Consider the following 9,461-nt stretch of genomic DNA (forward strand, 5'->3'; position numbering starts at 1 on the left):
CTCTGTGTTTACTTGGTTGGGTCTGAGCGGCTGTGGGACTGGCGGGTGACAAAGATTTGTCCTGACTGTGGGCAAAGCAGGAAAACTCAAGCTACACAAGGTCACCTAAAAAGGGACTGTAAACAGGGCATTCCTAGAAAAAATGTTTTTTCAAAGAACAATGGCAACAGAATGCCCCTCCCTTCTGGATTATGCAGAAGGTGTGGCAAAGGCAAACATTAGACTAATGAATGTAGATCAACAAGGGACAGACAAGGTAATCCTTTGCCTTTGCTGTCAAGAAACTCCCTGAGGCACCTTTTGTAGGCCCCCACGACAAACTTGGTTTAGTCCTTTCCTGTTATGCTGGAAGAAACCCCTTCCCAGAGCAATAAAGAGCCTAATGCCTATTATAAAACAAACAAACAAACAATATCCCATACTGCTCTGGATGATAGAACAGCTATAGAAGAGAGAACAAAAAATTCAGGAGAAACCATAAATCAACATTGAAAAAGATTAGATTGGGAACCTCCCCAAAGTTGTGGTCGGGGAAGGGTTTTGTTTTTGTCATTCAAGAAAATTGAAACAACCATCTTGAAGAATTTAAAGTCATTGGAACAGATAAGCATCCAAAGAAGAAGAGAGAACTACCCAGAAAAAATTACCAAGGAAAGGAATAATCTGACCCACGTAATCTTTGAAGTCTTTAAAAAGATAATGAGACCCCACAACCACAATTTCATCAGGATGATGATGATACCACTAAGATGACAAACACCATCCAAAGGTCAGCTTTGGACTACAAACTGCTCAGGACAATTTGGAGATGATTAGCTGAGATGATCCAGTCTCACAGACTACTAGAGCAAGAACTTGAGACAAGCCCTGAACTTTTCCATTATACAGAGACTGGACAACAAATGATATAGCTACCTCTCCCAGAACTTGACAATTAACCCAAAATTTTTCTTTGCTGGGTCCTCTTAACCCTAAGAGAGCAGGAAGTAATTTTAAGAACATGAGGCCCTTATTCCCAAGAGGTAGTGTTTGGTCTGTCAATGGGTTATGGATAATTGTCATTGTTTAGGAGGGTTGGTTACAATTTGTTAATTGTTAATGGTCAGGAATGAAGCTGAACAAAGGAAATTAGATTTGGGGTTCTTGTTTAAAAAAAGCAAACAAAACAAAAACAAAAAACAAACAAACAAAGAAGATATAGAAATGATGGATAAAGGGGAGATTATTGAATCTACCCTGAAAAGATAAAAGAAGAGGATATAGATATAAGATAAAAAGATAATTATTGATTCTACTTTTAGAAAGCAACTACTAGTTTTAAATATTTTACATTGGATTAGATTTTTGTATATTGTATACAAATTTTGTATAGTGATACAAAATTGAGATAAATTTTGTTAGAATATACTGTACATATATTTCTACTCTTGTTCAAGGTATTGTACCTATACAGCTCATTTAACAATGTAATGCAAATTGCTAGTTCTTGAAAGTTATTATTACCAACTAATTAGGATAGAAAGAAATGCAGGTTAGTTGTTAATCACCCATTTCAATGTCAGGTTAGGTATGTTTTCAAGGTTAAACAGATATATTTTAGATAAACAGATCATCTTCAAAACTTCAGAGATCTACAAGATATGGCATTTAAGATGTTTTAGTAACATAGATTCTTTTTTTTTAAATTTTATTTTATTTTACAATACCATTCAGTTCTACATATCAGCCAAGGGTTCCCCTATTCTCCCCCCTCCCACCCCCTCCCCTTACCCTCAGTCTACCCCCCATTCCCACCTCCTCCAGGGCAAATCCTCCCCTGAGTACTGCGATCAACCTGGTAGACTCAGTCCAGGCAGGTCCAGTCCCTTCCTCCCAGACTGAGCCAAGTGTCCCTGCATTGGCTCCAGGTTTCAAACAGCCAACTCATGCAACGAGCACAGGACTTGGTCCCACTGCCTAGTTGCCTCCCAAACTGATCAAGCCAATTAACTGTCTTACCTATTCAGAGGGCCTGATCCAGCTGGGGGCCCCTCAGCCTTTGGTTCATAGTTCATGTGTTTCCATTCATTTGGCTATTTTTTTTTCAATAATTGAGTAAAACCGAAATTTATTATAAGCCACAGTCGTCCTAGGGACCTCCATGCTATATATATATATATATATATATATATATATGGCCTCTATGGTTCTATGGGTTATGGTCTGATTGTTCTTTATTTTATATCTAGAATCCACTTATGAGTGAGTACATACCATGACTGTCTTTCTGGGTTTAGGTTACCTCACTCAGGATGATTTTTTCTAGTTCCATCCATTTGCCTGCAAATTTCATGCTTTCATTGTTTTTCTCTGCTGAGTAGTAATCCATTATGTATATGTACCACATTTTTTCATCCATTCTTTTGTTGATGGGCATCTAGGTTGTTTCCAGGTTCTGGCTATTACAAATAGTGCTGCTATGAACATAGCTGAGCATGTATCTTTATGGTATGAATCAGCATTTCTTGGGTATATGTCCAAGAGTGGGATGGCTGGGTCTTGAGGTAGTTCGATTCCTAATTTTCTGAGAAACCGCCATACTGATTTCCACAGTGGTTGTACAAGTTTACATTCCCACCAACAGTGGAGGAGTGTTCCCTTTGCTCCACATCCTCTCCAACATTGGCTGTCATTGGTGTTTTTGATCGTAGCCATTCTGACAGGTGTAAGGTGGTATTTCAGAGTCGTTTTGATTTGCATTTCTCTGATGATTAAGGATGTTGAGCATTTCTTTAAATGTCTTTCAGCCATTTGTAGTTCTTGTTTTGTGAATTCTCTGTTTAGCTCTTTAGCCCATTTTTTAATTGGACTGTTCAGTATTTTGATGTCTAGTTTCTTGAGTTCTTTATATACTGTGGAGATCAATCCTCTGTCAGATGTGGGGTTGGTGAAGATCTTTTCCCATTCTGTTTGCTATCTTTTTGTCTTATTGACTGTGTCTTTTGCCCTGCAAAAGCTTCTCAATTTTGAGAGGTTCCATTTATTAATTGTTGTGCTCAGGGTCTGTTCTGTTGGTGTTTTATTTAGGAAATGGTCTCCGGTGCCAGGTGCCAATGCATTCAAGAGTGCTTCCTACTTTCTTTTCCATTAAGTTTAGTGTAACTGGATTTATGTTCAGGTCTTTGATCTACTTGGACTTGAGTTTTGTGCATGGTGACAGATATGGATCTATTTGTAATCTTTTACATATTGAGATCCAGTTATGCCAGCACCATTTGTTGAAGATACTTTCTTTTTTCCATTGTATAGTTTTGGCTCCTTTGTCAAAAACCAGGTGTTCATATGTGCATGGATTAATGTCAGGGTCTTCAATTCGATTACATTGGTCCGTATGTCAGTTTTTATACCAGTACCAAGCTGTTTTTATTACTATAGCTCTATAGTAGAGTTTGAGGTCAGGGATGGTGATGCCTCCAAAGATTGCTTTATCGTATAGGATTCTTTTAGCTATCCTGGGTCTTTTGTTTTTCCATATGAAGTTGAGTATTTTTCTTTCCAAGTCTGTGAAGAATTATTTTGGGATTTTGATGGGGATTGCATTGAATCTGTAGATTGCTTTTGGTAAGATTGCCATTTTTACTATGTTAATCCTACCTATCCATGAGCATGGGAGATCCTTCCATTTTCTGATATCTTCTTCAATTTCTTTCTTTAGAGATTTAAAGTTCTTATCAAAAAGGTCCTTCACTTGTTTAGTTAGTGTTATCCCAAGGTAGATTATATTATTTGTGGCTATTGTAAAGGGTGATGTTTCTCTGACTTCTTTCTCAACCCTTTTATCATTTGTGTATAGGAGGGCTACTGATTTTTTTTTTGAGTTGATCTTGTATCCTGCCACTTTACTGAAGGAGTTTATCAGCTGTAGGAGTTCCCTGGTAGAGTTTTTGGGGTCACTTATGTATACTATCATATCATCAGCAAAGAGTGAAAGTTTGACTTCTTCCTTGCCAATTTGTATCCCTTTGATCTCCTTTTGTTGTCTTATTGCTCCAGCTAGAACTTCTAGTACTATATTGAATAAATATGGGGAGAGTGGACAGCCTTGTCTTCTTCCTGAATTTAGTGGTATCGCTTTGAGTTTCTCCCCATTTAATTTGATGTTTGCTGTTGGCTTGCTATAAATTGCTTTTATTATGTTTAGAAATGTTCCTTGTATTCCTGATCTTTCTAAGACCTTTATCATGAAGGGGTGTTGGATTTTGTGAAAGGCTTTTTCAGCATCTAAGGAGATGATCATGTGGTTTTTTTCTTTCAGTTTGTTTATATGATGTATTACATTGACTGATTTTTGTATGTTGAACCATCCTTGCATCCCTGGGATGAATCCGACTTAGTCGTGATGGATGATTGTTTTGATGTATTCTTGGATTCGGTTTGCCAATATTTTGTTGAGTATTTTTGCATCAATGTTCATGAGGGAGATTGGTCTGTAGTTCTCTTTCTTTGTTGCATCTTTGTGTGGTTTGGATATCAGGGTAATTGTAGCCTCGTAAGATGAGTTTGGTAGTGTTCCTTCTGTTTCTATTGTGTGGAACACTTTGAAGAGTATTGGTATTAGTTCTTCTTTGAAAGTCTGGTAGAATTCTGCACTGAAACCATCTGGTCCTGGGCTTTTTTTGGTTGTGAGACTTTTGATGACTGTTTCTATTTCTTTAGGGGTTATTGGTCTATTTAAATGGTTTATCTGGTCTTGATTTAATTTTGGTATGTTATATTTATCCAGAAAATTGTCCATTTCTTCCTGGTTTTCCATTTTTATGGAGTACAGGTTTTTGAAGTATGATCTGATGATTCTCTGGATTTCCTCGTTGTCTGTTGTTATGTCTCCCTTTTCATTTCTGATTTTGTGAATTTGAATGCTCTCTCTTTGCCTTTTGGTTAATTTGGCTAGGGGTTTGTCTATCTTGTTGATTTTTTTCAAAGAACCAACTCTTTGTTTCATTGATTTTTTGTATTATTCTCTTGTTTTCTATTTTGTTGATTTCAACCCTCAATTTGATTATTTCCTGGCATCTATTTCTCCTGGGTGAGTTTGTTTCTTTTTGTTCTAGAGCTTTCAGTTGTGCTGTTAATTCATTTGTATGGGATTGCTCCATCTTCTTTATGTGTGCATTTAGAGCTATGAATTTTCCTCTTAGCACTGCTTTCATAGTGTCCCATAAGTTTGGGTATGTTGTACTTTCATTTTCATTGAATTCTAGGAAAACTTTAATTTCTTTCTTTATTTCTTCCTTGACCCATTGATGTTTCAGGTGGGCATTATTCAGTTTCCATGAGTTTGTGGATTTTCTATAATTTTTGTTGTTGTTGAGGTCTAACTTTAAGGCATGGTGGTCTGATAAGATACAGGAGGTTATTCTAATTTTTTTGTATCTGTTGAGATTTGATTTGTGTCCAAGAATGTGGTCAATTTTTGAGAAGGTTCCATGGGGTGCTGAGAAGAAGGTATATTCTTTTGTGTTAGGATGGAATGTTCTGTAGATATCTATTAGGTCCATTTGAGTCATAACATCTGTTAGGTCCTTTATTTCTTTGTTAAGTTTCAGTCTGGTAGATCTGTCTTTTGGTGAGAGTGGTGTGTTAAAATCTCCCACTACTAATGTGTGGGGTTTGATGTGTGTTTTAAACTTTAGTAGTGTTTCTTTTATGAATGTGGGTGCTTTTGTATTTGGAGCATAAATGTTTAGAATCGAGACTTCATCTTGGTGGATTTTTCCCGTGATAAATATGTAATGTCCATCCTGATCTCTTTTGATTGATTTTAGTTTGAAGTCTATTTTTATTAGATATTAGGATAGCTACACCAGCTTGTTTCTTAGGTCCTTTTGCTTGGAAAGCCTTTTCCCAGCCCTTTACTCAGAGGTAGTGTCTGTCTTTGAAGTTAAGGTGTGTTTCTTGTATGCAGCAGATGGATGGGTCCTGTTTTCTTATCCATTCTGTTAGCCTGTGTCTTTTTATAGGTGAGTTGAGACCGTTGATATTGATGGATATTAATGACCAGTGATTGTTAATTCCTGTTATTTTTTGTGGTTGTGTTGTGTTGTCCTTCTGTGGTGTATGTTGGTGTGGGATTATCTATTGCTTGATTTTTCATGGATGTGTTTAGCTTCTTTGGGTTGGATTTTCCCTTCTAGTGCTTTCTGTAGGGCTGGGTTTCTGGACAGGTATTGATTAAATCTGGTTTTATCCTGGAATATTTTGTTTACTCTGCCTATGGTGATTGAGAGTTTTGCTGGCTATAATAGTCTGGGTTGGCATTTGTGGTCTCTTAGTGTCTGCATGAGATTTGTCCATGATCTTCTAGCTTTCATAGTCTCTATTGAGTAGTCTGGTGTTATTCTGATGGGTTTACCCTTATATGTTACTTGGTCTTTTTCCTTTGCGGCTCTTAATATTTTTTCTTTGTTCTGTGTGTTTAGTGTTTTGATTATTATGTGGCGAGGGGACTTTTTTTTTTGGATCCAGCCTATTCGGTGTTCTGTAAGCTTCTTGTATCTTCATAGGTATTTCTTCCTTTAGGTTAGGAAAGTTTTCTTCTATGATTTTGTTGGATATATTTTCTGTGCCTTTGAGTTGGTATTCTTCTCCTTCTTCTATCCCTATTATTCTTAGGTTTGGTCTTTTCATGGTGTCCCAAATTTCCTGGACGTTTTGTGTTACGACTTTTTTGTCTTTAGTGTTTTCTTTGACTGATGAATCTATTTTCTCTATTGTGTCTTCAGTTTTAGAGATTCTCTGTTCCATCTCTTGCAATCGGTTGGTTATGCTTGTTTCTGTAGTTCCTGTTCGTTTAGTCAGGATTTCTATTTCCAGCATTCCCTCAGCATGTGTTTTCTTTATTGTCTCAAATTCATTTTTCAGATCTTGGAATGTTTCTTTCATCTGTTTAATTGCTTTTTCTTGGCTTTCTTTGATTTCTTCCCATTTTTTGTTCATTTTTTCTTCCATTTCTTTAAGGGAGTTTTTTATTTCCTCTTTAATGGAGTTTTTCATTTCCTCTTTAAGGAAAGTTTTTATTTCCTCTTTGAAGGAATGTTTTATTTCTTCTTTAAGGGCCTCTATCATCTTCTTAAAGTCATTTTTAGGGTTGATTTCTTCTGTTTCTTCTGTCTTGGTATGTTCAGGTCTTGCAGGTGTAGAATCACTAAGTTCTGATATTGCCATATAGGTCTTTATGTTGTTGCCTGTATTTTTGCACTGGCATCTACTCATCTCTTCCTCTGTGCGGTGCAGGTGGTGTCTGTGTCTGAGAGTACCTCTCTTCTTCTAATTTTTAGTCTTGGTTTAGTAGGAGTTCTTGGTTAAATTGGTGCTATTGGGCTATTTCTTCAGGGGCAGCTGATCTCAGTCGGTGAAGTATATACTTATGATTCTGGTGATCTGGCTTGGTGGCTGGGCAGTGCCTTCTTCTGTGTTTCCAGGTCATGTTTTGTTCATTCGTCAACTCTTCAGCTGGTCTTGTTTCTTCAGACTTCAAACTGTAGGCATCTGAATCCTCTCCCAGATGGGTTTCAGCTGAGCAGGGTAGTCTCACCAACACCTCCAAGTTGTTGGGTTTCGCAGGATCAGCAGCTGGGCCCTGGATTGTCTTCAGACAGAGTGTTCAGATTCATTCTGGTTCAGTTCCATGAAGATAGCTTCTTCTCCGGGTGTTGGGGTTAGAGGTGTCCCTGTTCCATGCTGTATCTGCTTGTCTCCGTCGCCGGGTCTGTCTGCCTCTGTGGGCCACCGCCGGGCCTGTATTTCTCTGCCGGCTGCCACTGCAGGCTTACCTACCTCTGCTTGTCACTGCCGCTGGGCCCGTCTACCTCTGCGGCCTGCCACCGGGCCTGTAAGTCTTTGCCGGCTGCCGCTGGGCCTGAATGTCCCTGTGGGCTGCCGCCGGGCCCTTCTACCTCTGTAGATTCTTTTTTTTTTTTTTTTTTTTTTTTTTAAATGACAATGAGACATTTCTGCTCCTGGCAGCACCAATCTACTTCAGAGATGATGATGGGTATCAAAGAAACTCAATATGGAGTTTACTTTCTTTGTGGCAAAAGCAAGCCACTGGGCAAGAAAATGCCCTTTCCTTGACTGCTGACAGTATGCTGTTCAAAATTGACAAGCAGGACACAAAAGAAAGGACTGCTGAACCTAGCCAAGAAAAGGTAGGAAGGCCCTTTGGAAAATCTTGTTGCACAGATGAGTCTGTTAGATATGCTAAGCCTGTTGGTTGAAGATGGATGCCCCAATGTTGCAGAGGAACCTTGGGTGACTGTCAAAGCAGCTAGCTGTTTTTGTCATTTCTCATATTTTTGGAAGTTGCTTGCCTGTACTTCCTGTTTACTTAGGTAATATTCTTTCTTTCTTGGGTCTCTGATAGAGTTGAAGACTAGATAAATATAGTCATAGTTTTCCCTGTTAACAAATTCAGAACAGAAACTCACTAAAGAGGTGTAAAGTGTATAAGTTTGAAAGACATCAAAAGATAGTTTTTGGTTGATAATACAAGTTAGGATAGAAAGTGAATTAGGTACAACATTTTGGACTCACCAAAATTGAATAAATAATGGAGTATTTTCTATGAATCTGCCAGATGTTAATGGATTGGATGTTGTTAACATAATTCTTGACTGTATAAATTGTATATACTTATTGTACTTATTGTATATAGTTTTCTTATATTAGTTATAACCTTCTTTTATTATTTTAGACAAAAAAGGAGAAATGTGGTGATATATTGTGTACCCTAATAAACTTGCCTGGGGATAAGAGGACAGAGACAGCCACTAGATTAGACATAGATGTCAGGCACTGGTGGCACACACCTTCAATCCCAGCACTTGAGATCTCATGCCTTTGCATGGGAAGCACATATGCCTTTCATCCCAGGAAATTATGTCTGGTCAGAGAAAGGTACATAAGGTGTGAGTAAACAGGAACTTACTCTTCAGGCTGATGATTTTATAGAGGTAAGAACTAGTAGCTGGCTGTTCTGCTTATCTGATCTTTCAGCTTTCACCCTGATATCTGGCTCTGGGTTTGTTTGTTTTTTAAATGAAAGACCATCTAAGTTTCTAACAACAGAGCACAATCTTTTGAAAGTCCCTTCTGATTCTATAGTGTTTCAATGCTGATGATGTAGCTCAAGTGGTTGGGGACAGTTTTTATGTTACTTAGGAAACAGCAATGGTATTAGGATAAAGTCACCAGTCCATTGTCTTCCTGCTTGTCCCAGTTCCTGAGAAGTATCATCTTCTAGACTGAGGCAAGGAGATATACACAGAAGAATACTGCCTGCCATGGAACAATCCTTCTGTGCACTGTGAGTATTTATTACTCTCATTGGTTAATAAAAAGCTGACAGGACTGGAACCAGGCAGGAAGATTAGGTGGGACAGCTAGACACAGAGAGGAAGAAGGACAGAATCAAAGGAGTCACC

Source organism: Peromyscus maniculatus, chromosome 5 (assembly GCF_049852395.1).
Source record: "Peromyscus maniculatus bairdii isolate BWxNUB_F1_BW_parent chromosome 5, HU_Pman_BW_mat_3.1, whole genome shotgun sequence".
NCBI lineage: Eukaryota > Metazoa > Chordata > Mammalia > Rodentia > Cricetidae > Peromyscus > Peromyscus maniculatus.